The 17414-nt window shown below is 39.0% G+C and overlaps 1 protein-coding gene across 6 annotated transcripts in view; it reads left to right on the top strand.

The window, feature by feature from the left end:
• Positions 1-2579: 2579 nt before the first annotated feature.
• Positions 2580-17414, top strand: part of CCSER1 (coiled-coil serine rich protein 1) — a 1457637-nt gene continuing 1442802 nt past the window's right edge. For 3 of the 6 annotated variants that reach the window (XM_055385645.2, XM_055385646.2, XM_055385642.2), the window contains exon 1: positions 2601-3025. The gene's annotated coding sequence lies outside the window, so the exon portion shown is untranslated. Of the gene's footprint in view, positions 3026-3716; positions 3839-17414 lie in introns of those variants that run through there. The other 3 variants (XM_004039129.4, XM_055385647.1, XM_055385641.2) reach the window with 2 other exon arrangements.

Here is a 17414-nt window from a genome sequence, read left to right on the forward strand (position 1 = left end):
CTAGCCTTTATTTGGAAAGAAAAATTGTCAGAAAATTAAGCAAGAAATGTTGGCTTCCTGTAATACCTTAATGAATAAAGGCAATTGACAGATTTTCATGGTTCTCAGTAATTATGAATGGAACTGAGAGTGTAAAAATTACAATCAGTTGTGGTTACCAAAAATGCCCTTGAAATATCTGGTCTAATATATAATTTTGAAGTATGCAATATACAGTCATAATCAAATTATTGTTATTAATGACAATTAAATAGAGAACCAGGACACTAAAAACACCACAAACTTGCTGAATATGACTGAGTATCATCCCTTTAGGAGGACATAACCTTTTAAAATGTCTGTTTACGGCTCTCAAACCACCTATGTATTCACTAGATGCAAATGTTCAGTAATATCTCCTCTACAAAATTTCGTTTTACAATGACACCAGGTTACTTTCAGAAAGGACTGTGTAGGAAAGTTTTCTTTTTCCATTTATGAGTTCAAGTATGTTAAGACTTTTTAAATTGTTGACCAGCCCTAAAAAACATTAACATTTCATAAATCGCTCTTGCATTGTAATAAGAAGGAGGGAGGTAGAAGAAAAATGCCAAAGGATTGTAGGTCAGCTTATTTCATAAACAAAAGCTCTGAGGAAAGTCCTGAGATTTTTAAGTAAGCCAGGCCTTCTGAATGGGACATGATATGGACGGTAGAATAAGACAGATTGAGTTCCATTGACATTACTTATTCTTTGTATGATCTTAGGTTATCTACACACACTTTCAAAATTTAACTTTCTTGGTCTGTAAAATTGAGGAAATAATAATAGCTGTCCCATAGGGCACACTATCAATCCCAATATGCTTTGTTAGTCCATTCATTTTTCCAGTGCTTAATCAAAGAAGCTTTAATGGCCTATATACTTATATTATTGATATATTCACGCACCTGTCCCAACTTGCTGTCCTTTCCAATATCACTTTGTTTTTATCACACTCCTTAATATCACTTCTTTGTTAGGTCTTGATCACATGCTTAAATCATTTTTAGTGTTTGCTAAACTCTGTATGAGAGATTGAAGAATTACGAGACAGGAACATCAATGTGAAAGGGTAAAATATATGGAGAATATATAAGGTGCCAGCATATGACAAAACCCTAAAGATGTACAATGGTCACAAGCCATGGAAGAAGATAGGACAACTGAATTGTCAACCTTGCCGCCTCCTCCGTAGCCTCCTAAATCTTATCTTCCTTTTGTCTAATTTATGAAAAATGTTTCCTATAGTTGTCTCCCAAAAGCAGAGTTGTCCCCATGCTGTAATATACATTGACCACTCGGATTCATTTAAAAATTATATCTTGCTTTTATTTCCAATATAACCACATTTCAGAAGTTAGATCATAGCCAGTTAGATTACACAGAGCGTGCGCACGCACACGCGCGCGCGCACACACAAACACACCTTGAAAAAACTGTAGATCACTTGATTTCTGGAAGTTTTTCTCAATACCTCAGTGCACCTGATCACAACATCTTGTAATCTGGGCAGAAGGTAAGGGAGGTGATGTTAGGTGTACAAACTTAATATTGGGGATGCATTTTCTACCTAGAAATGGTCCTACATTCTACCAGAATGGGTTAAAAACAGATACGCGCGCGCGCGCGCACACACACACACACACACACACACACACACACACACAGAGAATTAAATGCGCTACATTTGCTGTATTGCCTGCTAAAGGCATAAATATACTGGAGTTGAGATAAAGAAGGGGATGGATGGGAAACAGTTCAGTACTCAGTGTAAACCTGAAAGGAAATGAGGCAGTGCAAGGGGAGAGAGGATCAGGGGAAAATAAATTATGTAGGCAACAGAACCATGCATCAAAAGTCTTTTCGATCTCTAAACTGGCAAATTTTCTCCAGGGGACCATCAGTCAAATGATGTCAAATTGAGCTGATTCTCTTATAATGCCTGTATTGTGTAGGGCCTTCCTTGTAGGAACACAAGTTCCACTCTCGGACACAGTCGCAGTGCTTGCATTATCTTATAGAATTGATTGCTGCAAATGGTTCCTGGGAGGTGTGACCCTCTTAAAGGAAAGAAGCTAGGTTTCTTTTCTTGTTACTGAGGAATGAAGACACTTGTCAGGATGTGAATTGTGTGGGTGAGAAGGAAAAGCGGCGAAAGAATCTGGTAATTCCTTCCCTTACAGGAGGAAGAGAAAAAAGATAACATCGGAACCTTGGAGAGGAGAAATACAGTGCATTTATTTCCAGCATCCCCGCAGTCACTTCACCTCTCTTCAGACTTCCCCTATTCTCTAGTCTTGACCTGCCCATGCACTTGAACTCCACGTAAGCACTAGGATGGACTGGGGGAAAAGGCCAGGTCAGCGCGGTGGGATACTGCTTCCCCTAAAATGAAAACTCAGCAGCGGGCCAGCAGTGGGTGTGCGCGCGTCGATGCCAGAGGATACGTGCGTGGAATCCGGCGGACGCAGTGGGCCGGGCGCCGCCCTCCAAGCCGCCCCGCCCAGCCCACCACACTCCTCCTTGTATAAAGGCCGCGCTTGGGCCCGCCCTCCTCACAGCCCCGGAGCGCGGCCTGCCGGGGAGGTGGATCTCGCGCTCCCCACACAGTCACACTCCGCGCACTCACACACTTGGAAGCGCCTCCCCACGTCCCTCCCCTGCCCTCCTCTTGCTCTGCTCTTCTCTCCCTCACCACAAATAGTCGCCGACCTACTGCCAATCCGCCTCTCTCTGCCTCTCCTCTCTCTCTCTCTGTCTCAACATGACTGACTGGGAAGCGGTGGCTCGGGCAGAGCAGCTCCGCTGGCGCAGGCAGGAGGAGCAGGAGGATTATTAAATAACGCAGCTCGACTCTGTGCAACTGGGAGTGGAGAGGAGCCCAACAGCCGAGAAGGGGAGGGAGGGCAGAGGAGGGGGACCAGGAAGGACACCCCCGTGCCCCGAAGACATAAATCCCTGAGTGCCCGGGAGGAGCCTTAACAAGCGCACGGAGCCCTCAAGGTAGTAACGCCCCTGGTGCCTCAGCGCTCAGCGGGTCGCGCGTCGCGTCGCCGCTGTGCGGGGCCGGCCGCTCGGCAGGTGACCGCGCCGTGTCGGGGCCGCCTGGGAGCAGCGCGCGCCCAGGCCCGGCGTGCTCGGCGCAGAGACCTGGCCTTGCGGGCGGGGTGGGAAGGAGGCGGGCGGGCTCGCTCACCACCGGCCCGCGACTCCCAGTGCGCCGCGTGGCCATTTCCTCCACGCTGCTGCGTGGTTTGCTGCCTGCGGCCGCGGCGGCCGCTCCAGAGCGATGCGGAGCGCTGGCCAAGGCAGCGAGAGTTGGCACAGGCTTCGGGTCGCTCCCCTTCCTCGCCACTCGCTTCCCGCAGGTAGAGGCGACCGGCCAGCGCTGGCGCCCCGGGCTGCGGGTGCTGAGGCGGGGACGGCGGCGAAGAGGGGGAAGGGGAGGAGGGGGCGGGGAGCCAGGGGCTCCCGGAGGAACCGCAGTGCCGGGCCGGGACCACCTCTTGCCTCCGCCTGCTTGTCCTCTGGCGCCGGTTTCCTGGATTGGAAGCAAGACCCTGCCCAGAGGCAGCAGTAACGGCAGCGACTTAGATTGAACCACTTGCTTTGTGGTGGAGCGTCAAGGGCCCCAGGTTGTGTGCGTGTGTGTGTGTGTGTGTGTGTGTGTGTGCGCGCGCGCGCGCTCTGGACTAACCAGTGGGTTGGTTCACCTGAGCAGAAAGTCAGCCGTAAGCTGAAACCGCAAGTGGCCCCCTGGCCCCTTCTACTTTTGGCTTGTGTCCCAGGGACTCGTACACACGGTGCCAGCAAGGGGTAAGGGTGACGGAGGGATTTGTGAATGGTGCTTCTGCGTGCGTGGAGGCTGAGCCTTGCTGATGTAAAGGAGGAGGTATCCAGAGTGAGAAGAAAGGCTATTTATGGCAAAGAGTTGTGAAATTTCTTGGGGTTTCCTTTTAGTGTATCCTGAACTGCTCTCTTTCTCTCTCTCTCTCTCCTCTCCCTGCCTCAGAATTAGAAGCAATTATGCTTCCCCTTCCTGTCGTGGGACATGGAATATGAAATGAAGTAAAAAACTCATATTTTTACAGGTAGAAAAAAATACTTCTTAGAAGTTACAGATTCTTTGCCCTTTAATGTTTTTATGTCCTCTTCTCCACCCCTCTTACCTTTTCAGGCAGTCAGTAGGACTTACAAGTCAGAAAATACCTACTTGATTTCAACAGCTTTCATTTCTGAAATCTTTACAGTTGAATACCTTCCTATTGAAATGTAACACACATCCTCCCTTCTCTGCCCCTCAAGGACTATTAAAAATAATGTGTACACGTTTAAAGTAAAGCTGGTTTTATTAACAGCCTTAGGGAAAACGGATAAGAGGACACCTAGGTGGGGGTCAGTTATCACTTGTTCCTTGAAAACTGGTTATTAAGGGAAGACCTAAAATACTGGTAATCTAGGCTATAATATAATTTGTCTTGGTTTCTCTTTCTGTTTGCTTTATAACAGGTACATGTTCCAGATACGTAACTTGAAACTTAAAGATGCCTTGGGACAGTGCCTGTCACGGTGCTTATAAAATGAATGTTTTCTCTTAAAAGTAGCAACCTGTACTTTTATAGAACTGTGACTGGGTTTAGTAGTAGGACAGTATCCTTAATATTGCAAACTGAAATGTCTCTAAAAGCCTGCCAAGACAATGTTTTTCAAATATGGAAATTCCATGTCGTAACCACACTTTCAATAGTTTCACAGAGAAAAAAGAGAAGTTGGTCAACCTATTGTCAGAGTGATTTGTCTTCATTTAAATTAATTAATTATTTTGATCAAAACAAACCAACTGTTGTTTGTATTGTTTTATTGCTTTCCTTAACAGTCCTGTTCTTTGAAAAACAAAGCAGAGTTAAGGATTTGATATTTTGATTTTGTTAGATTTGTATTACTTTGAAATACATTTTCAACACGGAAGCATGTGCAGCTTTAAATATTAGGTTAGAACTCAGATGGAGAACCCCATTCGGAGGGTTATTACCTCAACTATCCCAAACTATTTGAACATAGATATAATAGGGAATTAAAAAATGTAATTGATGAACTGTATTACTGCAATCATTAAAAGTCCGATTTATGAGTATTTTGTTTTTTGACAGTTAAGAGAATCAGCAACTGTTTATTATTTTAAAGATACATTATTTATACCATAGAATGTTAATTTAGATAAAACAAAGTAGAAAATGAAAAATTTGTTATATTTTTACAATAATAGTTATTCAACCCTTTATTGCATTTTATTACTCATCATAATGCTCATAATAAAGGGCCTAACGTTTGCAAAGTACTACTGTCTAGGCATTGGGGAGGAATGGGAGATTCCTTGTTCCCTGTCTTTCAGGAACTTACTTGCCATGTGGGAGGAATCTGATGCTCATGCTTGAGCGTAGAGTTAACAACCCGTAACAATAAGAGATTACATGTCTAATGAGTACTACAGGAGTTCAGAGCATGACAATAACATTTCATACTGGATTTTGTTTGAGAATGCTTCGGGGGTAGGTAAGACTTGCTTGATCTTGATGTTAAAGGATAAGCAGGATTAGTACATTGTGGATAAGAAAAATATAAGGTATAAGATGCAAGTCTCCTGGAATAATAGAAAAGAACATATAAGGGAAGATAAGTTTGTTTTGATATAAATTAAGATATTGCTGGATATTTTGCAGAGTGCAGGTTGAGTCTGTTTTGGATGTACATCCTTCTACACATTCTATTCTTTTTTTTTTTTTGTTTCCGAGATGGATTTTTGCTCTGTCACCCAGGCTGGATTTCAGTGGTGCTACCTCGGCTCACTGCGACCTCAGACTCTCGGGTTCAAGTGATTCTCCTGCCTCAGCCTCCGGAGTAGTTGGGACTACAGGCGCATGCCACCCCACCCAGCTAAATTTTGAATTTCTAGTAGAGATGGGGTTTTGCTATGTTGGCTAGGCTGGTCTCAAACTCCTGACCTCATGATCAACCCGCCTCGGCCTCCTGTGCTGGGATTACAGGCATGAGCCACTGCGCCCTGCCCACATTCTATTCTTGAATTTAATTGTTAATATTTACACATTTAAGAAGACAAGTCTTTAGCTTTATATTGTCTTTTTGTTTGTTAGTTTGTTTTTTGAGATGGAGTTTCGCTCTTGTCGCCCAGGCTGGAGTGCAGTGGCGCAATCTCGGCTCACTTCAACCTCCGCCTCCTGGGTTCAAGTGATTCTCCTCCCTCAGCTCCCTGAGTAGCTGGGATTACAGGCACGCGCCACCACACCCAGCTAATTTTTGTATTTACTTTAGTAGAGATGGGGTTTCACCATGTTGGCCAGGCTGGTCTCGAACTCCGGACCTCAGTTGATCCACCCTCCTCGGCCTCCCGAAGTGCTGGGGTAACAGGCGTGAGCTACCACGCCTGGCTTATATTGCCTTTTAATAGACAATATGTACTTGTATTACTACAATAGTGCAATAGAGTTCTTGTAGAGAATATGTACTTTAAATATTTAAATGTATCCACATCTCACTAATGTGTTGAGTAAAAGTGGCACACCTCTTTATAGTGAGGTGTTTTCGGTATTTCCCTAAGCAAATCTTTTTAGGTTTGCTATAAAGAAGTGTGATGATGTGTAAAAGAATAATAGTATTAATAGTGAGCATCTATTGAATACTTAACATTTTATTCTTCATATAAAATGTGTTGTCTATTAATATATTTTATATAATATTTTATTTTAAACTTCTTAGATTTATTGAATCTATTAGATTAGATTTTATTTAAAGTTATTGTATGCAGCCACATAATAGTTAATCTCTCCGTATATTATTTGCCATAAATATAGAGCTATGATACGGAGCTTGTAGTGAAAGTTTTAGAATTTTAGCAACAATTTTATGGCTATTTTAACTATCTTCTGATAAATAAATTGTATTAACAATAACACCATGACCTGTCTCTAAACTTAGTTGTTTTCTTCTTTGTGTATATAGGTTGATTTTAGACAAACTGCTTAAAATGCATTTCTTCATTTCAAGAATAAAAGGGAAACATCTGAGTTGACTTTGAGCCTGTCTATTCAATATGACACCCCAGAAGTATGTTTTGGTGACAGTAAAGAAATTGCACAAATATTAGACATGACTTTCAATAAATAACCAAATGGAATTACTTTCAGATTAGTTGAATTAAAATATTTTCATATATGTATTTTGTTGACAGTGAATAGATAAGAGTTATTATAAAAGTGAAAGCCTATTTAATCACCAATTTTATATTCATGCAAGAATGGAATGATTCCCCATGTAGTTAGGGTACAAACTAGCCTATCTGTTAATTGGTACCTTTTGAATTTGGTTTTGGACTATATGTCACAGGTCTATCATTTCGATAATGTAATCTCGTCCACTGTATGACTGACAGCTTCTGCATGATTTCCCTATTGGACAGTGACAAAATCTGTTTGCTTTATAGAGAGTACATACGCTTCTATCAGCAATATTATCTTTCCTGTGCAAGAGTGTCAGTTAACAATAAAACATGAAGTCTGGGGTGGGAGAAGCACTGAAAACAGATGGGGAGATTGAGGAGAAAACACTGTAACAAAAGAAACATGTTTTACTATGAAGCTTAAACTGAAGATTAAAATATAAAGCTGACTATTCTAAACTGCAGTACATTACCAAGATATTGTTATCAGTCTAGTTTAAAAAACCATATTGTATTTTAAGTTGTTTCCATGCAGGCTAAATTTTTTTAAAAGGTGTTTGTTGGAAAGATTTACTGAGGTGTTTGATATATTACAAATTGTTAAAAGATTTCTGCTCAGATCATTAACTAATGAAGTTTTTTGCCAAATTCCTGGCCCTATACCTAGAGTAACTTAAAGCACGGCTTTTGGTTTTGCATCATTTACACTGCACTAACTCTTTTCAAATATTAATTAAAGTTAAACTTGATTAAAATTTTTGAATTTTTAAACTGTGCTTTGATGCTAAATACAGTCCAAAGGACTTTTATAAAGAAACAGTTTATTATCTAGTGACAATTCTTAACCTAGAGTAGTGGTTTTCAAAATGTGGTCTCCTAAGCAGCAATAGCAGCAAGTATAAACTTGTTAAAATGCCATATCTGGAGCCCCACCACAGACTGATTGATTCAGAAGCTGTGGGGTGGGGTTCTCTATGTGATTCTTATGCACTCTAGAATTTGAAAGCCACTGACCTAGAGTATTTTAGAGTAAAAACTGAAGGCTATGTCTTTCTTCTGTTTTATAAATAAATACTTCCCCCAGCTGGTAGTAAACTAAGGTTCAGATATTCAGTTTTGGAAAATATTACATTGTCCATCAAAAGATTTTCATCTTAACTATGTTTTCTGACCAAATTTTTAATGAGTTCCCATTGCTTGTGCAAGAATTTGCTGTTGATTGGGGAGGGAATACATGAAAATTTAACTGGATAGTAATGACCGTAGGCTGGACCTTATTGGTAGGTAGTTATAATGCAAAGGGTATGCACAATACAAAAGTTGACCAATTTCTGTTTAGTTTTGTTGACTCTCCTGTGATATTTTTGGTTTTGGCATATAGTAAGCACCTTTCTCTGGATAAGATTATAGCTGTTTTAGCTGTACAATAATAATATCACACGTGAAATATTCTAAGTCCCACTGCTGAAATAAATTTTGGACCATAGCTCTACGTCTTTCAAGGTTAAATATAATGTGTTCACATCCTGTATCTCCTTTATACCACTGTTTCTCTCCCTTTCCACCGAACCCTTGCTTCTCTATTTCAATCATCACTTCCCTAGGGATAACTTTCTTGGCCTTGTTTTCTACATCGGTTGCCCTGTTATATATAGTTTTGCATTATGTTCCTCTTCCTTGTGGTACTTTTGGCAGTTTAAATTTTACCTGTTTTGTGTGATTGGTTCAGTATTGCTTCATCAGTGTTAGCAATGTCCAGCACATAGTAGATGCCTGATAAATAGTGCCTAAAGAATATATGAATAAATAACTGAGCTTCTGTGCCTTCATTCTGAGGATGTTTTATTTTTTCCAAATAAAGAAACCTTAAGAAATATTAAAAATAAGGGGAGTCTTAGAATTTTTGCAAACATAGGTATTTCCTGTTTTGCAAATTATGAAATATTATTTTATTAACAACAATAGCAATGACTGTAATGTGCTGGACACTTCTTACATGATATACACTTTATAATGTTATGTCATGTCATTCTAACATTGTAAAGTTAGTTTGATGCATGTATTAGAGATGAGGAAACTGAGTCTCTGTTCTATGGTCTGCTAAACTATATAGACCAAACTTTGATTTTTAAAATGATAATGATGCAAAAATTATGAAACTCATAAACAGAGAAACTCTGAAGGAGTATATCTCCTCTTTCTTCCTAATTTAACCAAGGGCCCAGCAGCAATATCTGTGTATTACCTGTCCTTTTGCCACCATCTTGAATGATGCTGCCATTGCTTCTTGGGTCACTGAGGACTTGGAGATGGAGGACCTGCAAGGCTGGTACTCCCATCTTCTTATTGCTATTTTCAGTAGGGATATTGTGCACTCTCAGTGCCATTCAACCACACTTCTCTTACTCTATTTAGTCAGAATCACTGAACTCTTTAATGAAAATTTAAGATGTAACCAAGTATAATTTTGTGAATGTATGCGTTCATGCAGAGAAAGTTCAGACATTAGATATTCCACTTCATATTTGAAGTTATGCAGCTTATCTTCTGGAAAGGTTCATGCAGAGCTTTGAGCATGTTGCTTAAGAAAAGTTGAGCTTAAGCACAAGTTATGAATCTAGCTTTCCTTCCATGAAAAGGAAATATGTTCACTGCTGCTATCAGATTTAATTTAGTTTCTTTTAACTTTTATTCTTCAGTTCATCTATTTAACTGTGGATTTAATCAGTGTTCACATGTTTGTAGCAAAGGATATATTTAAAGGCTGATTTCATAGAAGTAAATGGACAGAAAGTTAAATTTGGTTATTTTGAAACTCTCTTCAAGACTATACAAAGTTATATATATTTTATAATGTGTTTAAATCAGTCAAAACCATGAATAAAACTAGATGAATAATATCAAGGATTAAAAAATGTTTTTTTAACTAATTTTTCACTTATGGCTTATTTTGTAGCTTTTGTCAAAATCTATTTCTGTTACTGGAAGAATGAACTCTAACTTGAGCCTTAACCATGCTCCTGATTTGGAAGCATTCTTTCTATAGAATGAAAAATTAACTGATTTCTAGCCTAACATTTTGTGGCTTAACATTAAGCAGCCTTTGATAACTCAACTCTAACATTACAACGTATTTCTAGTAATTAGGCTTACTTCTATAACTGAAACTGATTTCTCGCTTAATATTTTCCCCTGCATCTTGATAAATTACCCAATCTCACTATTCCTCCTAGCATTTGAGCAAGACCCCCCCCCCCTTTAAAAAAAAACAACAACTGGGATCCTGCCTCTGAAACAACCTCATTTTTTTAAAAAAAGTCTGGGATCCTGCCTCTGAAACAACCTCATTTCCTGAGCCATTTTATCTGCCAGCAGACACCAGAAAACACAACACTTTCCTGGATCTCCAAACATTGCTAGCTCTTAGAAGTATGCTTCATTTCAATACTCACTCTTGGATTTCCATGATGCCAGCTACTTATGGCATATTGCCTTGCTCCTGCATACTTAGACTGGTTAGACTTTTTCTAAGTATTTACAGCTGTGCCTCTGGAGTGCTTTCCAAACGACAGTGCAGTTGTAGTATCAGTTTAGGACCATCGCCAGACTGCCTCATTTTGCTGAATGTAACCTTTCCTTACCTGGCTGTGCCCCACTAGAAAGATAGTCATGCATCATCATTGACAATAAATATTTTATAAATGTTTATTATAGAGTTGAAGTCCGTCAGTTTCAAAAAAATCATGCACCTCTTATTGGTATTATCTTAAAGTATAAATTACCAATAACTTATGATGTTTACTGAACAGCTTAATCCACAATAAATGAAATACTTGCAATTCTGTATCTTATTTGGTGTCCAAATGTGATATGTGTGTACAAATATATGCACAATGTGCATATGAATTCTTTAGGGTTTGCCTGTTTCTCTTTTTCTAGTCACCTAAGTTCATGATGATATGACTCTTCTGCATTCTCCTTCATAACCTTATTTGTATCTTATGTATTTAGAATGTAGAAAAATTGACGAAATTTATTCCACACAGTAAGGTTTCTTCTCTAATTTCTCCAGTTCATTAGTGAAATTTAGTACTGCTCCTGTACTCAAGGAGTGTTTGTTAGCTGGGTGTGGTGGAGCACTCTTGTAGGTCCTAGCTACGTGGGAGGCTGAGGTGGGAGGATTGCATGAGCCTAGGAGTTCGAGGCTGCAGTGAGCTATGATCACACCATGCATTCCAGCTTGGGCAACAGCAAGACCCTGTCTCTAAAAAAGAAAAAGGTAAAAAAAGAAGTGTTTGCTTAGCTAAGTGTACTACTATAATTCAGCCTTTATGGGAGTATCAGTGATATACCATTCTTATTAAACAAATTCAGACTAAGTTGTTGTATTTATGTACCTATTCACTGAAATTAGCTCTTTCTTGGAAGTAAATATTATGAATCTGTTAATGAATGTTTGTTGTGTGTGTGTTTTGCAATAGCAGCAAATAATGTATCACAAACCTACATCATGTTTACAAATAAAAGCCAACCAAACATGAATTAGAGGCATGGCAAAAATAAATGGGTAACTTTCTAGGCAAGTATCCCTTTGGAGAACTGTTTTTGTTTGTCTGTTTAGTTTTGTTTATTTTATAGATATAGAAAGGACCAAAACATTAAGTCTGAATATATAAAATGGATTGTGAGTGCTTCTTGATAATAGACAATATTCTTCAAGACATTTAGGAAAAGCTTGAAGTGAGAAAACCATGCATATATCCCAGAAACCATCAGGTGAGAAGTTAGGAAAAGGAGGAAAATACTAGCTCTGAAGAAGACCCAAATTCATTGTTATAAATATAAATTAAGAATAACTTATTTCAGGTAAAGTTTCAATATATTTTAGAGATAACAAAACCCCACTGAGTTTGTACAATAAGATTCTTAAATTTTCAAAGGAATGTTACCTAGTGCACAGATAGCTCAAGAATAATTATTGACTTTTTCAGCTATTAATATTGTATTCATGTATAAATGACCTAGGAATATTAAAAGTATTCATTAATAAATGAGCTCCACAAAAGTCAGAATGTGACTCCCATAATGTAAATCTTAAAAATTATAGTACAGATTACTAAACTGGGCCATTAAATGAAACATTACAAACTTGTACACAGGTATATAAACTTTTAGAAACATTATGACTAAAATTGTTTTTGAGAGGTATTCCTTACAGGGTACTTCAAAGTATAAATATAGGGGAATTGGAGAGATAGCTTCATTATCAACAACAATTCAGTTTCTGATAGGAGGAAGGGTCCTGAAATGGGAAGTTTTACGTTGATTATCGGGACAATATAGTATGAATTCTAGCCTGGCTTGAAACACAGAGGGGATAAAGACCCCCGAGTGATAACTATCCAGTGAGGAGAAGGAAGGTAGTGCCTCCCAGGATATTTCTGAGGAGAGTCAGGTTCATTGGATGGTGATATAGAAAGTACCCAGCCTCAGAGGCCTGGTTCAGGAAATAAATGGATGAGATATTTTAAAAGCCAAGGAATTATAATTTGAATACAAAACAGATTAGTAAATTTGAAGTTCTGGAGATTTCTCTAATCTCAATTCCAATCTGCTAGCCGTCAGTCTGCACAGTCACCTTTGACGCAGAGGAGCTATCCAGGGTACTAGATCTTGCTGACCTCTCTTGCAAAAATGCAAAATATGCTGTTTTTGTTTACATTAATCATAGAGTCTGCTGTTGCAGATGCTACGTTACTTAACTGCAGTTACTAACCTTCCATCATTTGGCTTATTCTAGTAGGCCCTTCGAAGTTCCTTTCAAAAGTAAACTCATGGAAGCCCATCTCAATTCCACATAAGAAGCATATTCTGAGTTCCAGTAATATTCTGTGTATGTTAGTATCAAATCTCCATTGAAAGTATCATAATTCACTGCTTGTTTGTACTTCATGCTCAGTAGATGGTGAGCTCTATGAGGGCAGGGTTTTTTTTTTTATTTTATTATCTTTCCCCACCAGCTGGTCTAAACCAGAGGTGTAAAGAAACTCAGTATGGAAGTGAGAAATGGATGAACAAATGCACTACTGCTTAAGAGTGACGTGGATTTCTTTTTTAATTTTTTTTTTTGAGGCAAAGTCTTGCTCTGTCACGTAGGCCAGAGTGCAGTGGCACAGTCATATCTCAATACAGCCTCAAACTCCTGGGATCAAGTGATCCTCTCACTTATGCCTCCCGAGTAGCTGGGATTACCTGTGCGCCCCACTACGCCCAACTAAGAGTGACATGAATTTTGTCGGCATTATGTGAACTACCTCCAGTGCTAACCACTGTTCTGAATCCTACCCTAGGCTCACTTTGAACACTGCCCTCCCTGGCTATTTCGTAGACTGAAAATTTGTTCTTAATTTGGAGCTGAATAGCCAACACTGGCTAAAAGTCTTAAAGTAAATGAAAGGACTGGAGGAATGGTGGCACCTAAACTACATGCATTAGGGGTTAGTGAGGTCTAGGGAAGCAAGAAGCAGTGGCACAGGCTAATTTGGAGGATGGAGATCAAAGGAGAGTTGGTTTTGTCACTTCCTCAAATCAAAATCCTGAACACCTACTCCATGTTCACTTTTTTTTTTTTAAATTATTTTACTTTAAGTTCTAGGGTACATATGCACAAGGTGCCGGTTTGTTACATATCTATACATGTGCCATGTTGGTGTGCTGCACCCGTTAACTCCATGTTCACTTTTTAAGACCTTTGGAATATGGCATTTTCTTCCACTTTATACAGCCCAGATACACATTTTGAAATGTTGACAAATCTGAGGTCATGTGAGGCTGCCAGAATTCTTTCATTCAGTAAACAAATGTTACTAGGCCCTATGCATGTATCAGTTAATGAAACCCAGTATGTTTCCTGTCCCCATATAATTGATGGTCGTTGTTGAGAACAGAAGTTGGCAGACTTTTTTTTTGTTTGTCTGTTTCTTCTAGTAGCCACGTTAGTGACATCCTAGCTTGCTACACAGAGTGAGTGTGTTTGTTTCCAGATCTCCACCCTGCCTCCTCACATCATTGCCCTAAGTTTCCAATGTGGCAAAAAGGGACTAAGTCATCATAGAGAAACTCTTATTTACATAAAAGATACCCTGTCACTAGTGTGGTATTGATCTGCTGGTCAGTTTTGCATGATGTTGGTAAATTATGTGCCTGTATATATTTTCCCTTATAGGGATATTTTCTGAACAGTTTAGGTTCCATGGTTTCTATTTTGGTCAGAAATTCCCTGTATTCCAAGTGCATAAGCCATAGAAAATAGCTGTGTGACCTTTAGATGGAGTGTATTTTCACTTTATAGTTCTAGCTTTCATGTTTTTGAAGTATATATACTATCTACTATCTATCCTTCAGGTCATATGTTCCTGTTTCCTGTTTTATTTTATTTTATTCTATTTTTTTCATGTATTGCCAACAGTAATGTTCCAATTATGAAGTAGAAAAAGAAAAGCTGTATTTCTTGGTAATATTTTTCCTTGAGAACACAATTGTGTCACTCAGAGAAATAATGTGGATTCAGAATAACAGGTGTAAAAGTATGAAAATGAAGCTCGGTGCAGTGGCTCATGCCTGTAATCCTAGCACTTTGGAAGGCGGATGCGGGCAGATCACCTGAGGTCAGGAGTTCGAGACCAGCCTGGACAACATGATGAACTCTGTCTCTACTAAACAAACAAACAAACAAAAATTAGCCAGGTGTGGTGGCAGGTACCTGTAATCTCAGCTACTCGGGAGGCTGAGGCAGGAGAATTGCTTGAATTCAGAGGAGGAGGTTACAGTGAGCTGAGCTCATGCCACTTGCACTCCAACCTGGGCGACAGAGTGAGACTCCATCTCAAAAGTAAAGAAGTAAATAAAAGTATGAAAATGAAAAATGAATAAAGCAAAAGATCTCAGTAATCATCTTGCATAAACTGATTATTTAAAAACCTAAAATTTATTTGCTAAATATTTACAATTATGTCAAATAATATGGTCATCATTAATTGCATTGATTAAAAGCCACTTGTGCTATTTTCTAAGTATTACTAGAGCTGAAATATACATAATAAAAGCTATGTTTAATCTATCTAAAAGAAACGTTGCCTTAAAACCCTTTCAAAGGTTAGCATGTGTGCGCAAAATTTAGGTGTTTTGTAGTGAAACTTAAAGGGATGAATTTTCGCAATCATGTGAATCATTTGTGTTGTGTAAATATAGCCCTAGGAATCCTCAGTACTCACTCAAGTTTAGGACTCCTTAGGGACCAGAAGTGATGATTGTCTTTGATTTTAGAGTGTGTTTATAGAAAGATGGGGTCCTGCCGAGATTACATTCTTCTTTGACAAAGGAAAGTAGTGCAGTTCACACTCACATCAAAAACAAATTTTATTGAATTAAAATTTTTTTACTGGAATATTTTTTGACATGAAGACAAACTTGTATCAATATTTGTTATATGTGTGTATGTACACATGTACACAGGTATGTAGTAATTAATTTCTTATGAAAACTGTCTTGTATAACTTACTTCTAATCAGGTATTTTTGGTCTACTTTTTTTTTTTTTTTTGAGACGGAGTCTCGCTCTTTTGCCAGGCTAGAGTGCTGTGGTGCGATCTCGGCTCACTGTAACCTCCAACTCCCTGGTTCAAGGGATTCTCCTGCCTCTGCCTCCTGAGTAGCTGGGATTACAGGCATGCGCCACCAAGCCCGGCTAATTTTTTTGTATTTTTAGTAGAGATGGGGTTTCACTATATTGGTCAGGATGGTCTCGATCTCCTGACCTCGTGATCTGCCCGCCTCGGCCTCCCAAAGTGCTGGGATTACCGGAGTGAGCCACCGCGCCCGGACTTGGTCTACTTTTTTAGAATGAAGGGTTTAGTGTTCTCCAGAGAAACCCAGCAAGATTATCTATCTATCTATCTATCTATCTATCTATCTATCTATCTATTGTCTGTCTACCTATTGAAAGACTTATTTTAAGTAATTGGCTTACATGACTGAAATCTGTAGAACTGACTGGAAGGCTGGAAACTCAGGCAGGATTTTTATATTACAGTTTTGAGGCAGAATTCTTTCTTTTCCAGCAAACATCAGTTTTTATTCTTGATGCCTTCAACTCATTAGATGAGACCCACCCCACATTATCAAGGGTAATCTGCTTTACTTAAATGATTGTACATATTAATCACATCTACAAGATACCTTTACATTAACATCTGGAGCAATGTTTTATCAAACAACTGGGCATTATAGCCCAGCCAAGTTGATACATAAAATTAACTAAAACAAGGGATGAAAGGTAATATGTTAAGCTCTTTCTGTTTTACATAATATGTTAGTGTATACATTTTCTTTGGTCAGAGGTATTTTAGCATTGGTTAGTTATTGGTATACAAAGACACAGGTCATCATTTGTTCTTTATCATTTATTTAACATGCAATATGTGCAAGAGACAATGCTATGCAATTGAATAATTTTTAAAAAATGAATGAGGAGACTGTGTCTTTTAAGTTTGTTAACAACTCTAGTGGAAGAGCCACAAATGTGTTAGATGACGGACTGGTAAATAAAGTTGCAGAATGAAAATGCACATTTCCAACTTTGCCGATGAAATGTCATTTTACCCATGAGCAATGCCCCTCCAAAAACCCCTTATGTCAAGGCTAATATGCCGAGTTATTACACTTGTTAGTTTAAGGATATGTTGTATGTAAAATAGGATCCTGAAAGGTATGCTTGCCCACTGCAGGTCAACTTAATTTGGACAATGTTGACTATGCATACATTTATTTTAGCACATTAATGGGTTTGTACCTGTACTCGACCTTTGCAAAGGTGATTCAATATATGCTCAGAGAGGCATGACAAGTGGACCGTCATGTTTTATTGATAGTCTTGCTCTTCATGTAGCATAGAGTAATAAACATTTGCTTTACTGGCTCTAAATAGGTATTTTTAATGCCTTCCTATTCCAAAACTACATTGTGTTTCTGTGTTTATATTCAATGAATATGGATTTGTCTGCCTGGCTTTGGAGGCCCTTTGTGAGCTCACCACACTTTGTTAATCCAAACACAGATCTTCTACTTTGTTAAGGTCATGTAACTTAGAGCACCCTCACAC

The sequence above is a fragment of the Gorilla gorilla genome, chromosome 3 (assembly GCF_029281585.2).
Source record: "Gorilla gorilla gorilla isolate KB3781 chromosome 3, NHGRI_mGorGor1-v2.1_pri, whole genome shotgun sequence".
In the NCBI taxonomy this organism is placed as follows: Eukaryota; Metazoa; Chordata; class Mammalia; order Primates; family Hominidae; genus Gorilla; species Gorilla gorilla.